Raw genomic sequence first — 1,538 nt, 5'->3', positions numbered from 1 at the left:
TGGAGAGTTGGCTTGTTCTGTTCTCTCTCCACACCTGGCTAAATACTCTTTGGCACTATACAGCTTGGGTAAGATGTGGATTTATTGACCAACAGGCTGGGGGTGACTGTGTCAAAGGAATACATTCAATCATTTTTCAGAAAGCTAAATGAGCAGGAGGATTCCAAAGACTTAGGAATCTTAAAAATTTGAAAATTGACTTAGCAAAACCACATCCAAAAATTTATATCCAGGAAGTAGTGGAACAAGTAAACAAACTTGCAAATGCAAAGTTATTCATTGAAGAGTTATTAAGAATAGTAAACATAGGAAGTACCTTAAACATATGGGGGAATTTTAAAAGTTTTAAAAATTAATTATGGGGCTGGGCATGGTGGCTCATGCCTGTAATCTCAGCACTTTGGAAGGCTGAGGTGGGTGGATTGCTTGATCTCAGGAGTTTGAGACCAGCCTGGCCAACATAGCAGAACCCCGTCTCTACTAAAAATACAAAAATTAGCTGGGCATGGTGGTGCATGCCTGTTGTCCCAGTTATTTGGGAGACTGAGGCAGCAGAATCGCTTGAACCTGGGAGGTGGAGGTTGCAGTGAGCTGAGATCATGCTACTGCACTCCAGCCTGGGGGACAGTAGTGAAACCCTGTCTCAAAAAAGAGAATATTAATACATGGTTCATTTATTGAATGGAATATTATTTAACCATGAAAAACTAATGTAGATAGATATTTGCTTGGATGAAGAAATTTCATAGTATATTGGTAAGGGACAAAGCAGATATTTTACGTATTATATATTTACAATAGAATTCAATTGTGGTATTCTTTGGACAATTAGACATAATTTTTCTTTCTGATCATCTATGATTTTAACTTTTTCTACAGAAAAACTAGGACTATAAAAAGTTTAATCAACACGAAACACACATATTTAAAAGTGTCTCCCATAAGATGTTCTCATTTCCTTTCATCCAAATAAGATGGCATTTGTATGTGCATGTATGTGTAGAAATGAAACACTGTTTCTGAGAAAATTCTCCAGAATCTTAGTATTTAAATTAAGGGAGAGAACTTTAAAAATAAAAGTAGTTATGTCACTTCTCTGCTCAAAATTCCCCAAAAGCTCCACATGTTAAAGCTACAGATTTTTAAAACGACCAAGAAAGTCCCACCTGAGCTGACCCTTCATTGCTTGTCTGACTGCATCTAGTATTTTCCTTCAGCTCACTCTGCTCCAGCCACACCCCCTGCTGTCCCTAGAACTCTCTAGGCTTGTTTCTTTGCTACGGCTTTTGCACTTGTGGATCCCTTTGCCTGGAATGCTGTCCCCCCAGATTCTGCCTAACACTATCTCTTTCAAGTCTTTGCTCAAATGTCTTCTTAATGAGGCCTGAACCTTTACTATACTTAAAATGGCAACTTGCCATTTTTCTCAGTACTCCTGATCTTTCTTGTTCTGGCTTAGTTTTTTTCTACTGGACAATATAGTATTACTTCAGTAGGGAGTCTAATGATGATCATTGTATTAAAAACACTCCAAATTC

The sequence above is a fragment of the Pan paniscus genome, chromosome 3 (assembly GCF_029289425.2).
Source record: "Pan paniscus chromosome 3, NHGRI_mPanPan1-v2.0_pri, whole genome shotgun sequence".
In the NCBI taxonomy this organism is placed as follows: Eukaryota; Metazoa; Chordata; class Mammalia; order Primates; family Hominidae; genus Pan; species Pan paniscus.
The sequence above is the reverse complement of the archived record's forward strand: the minus strand, read 5'-3'. Positions refer to the sequence as shown.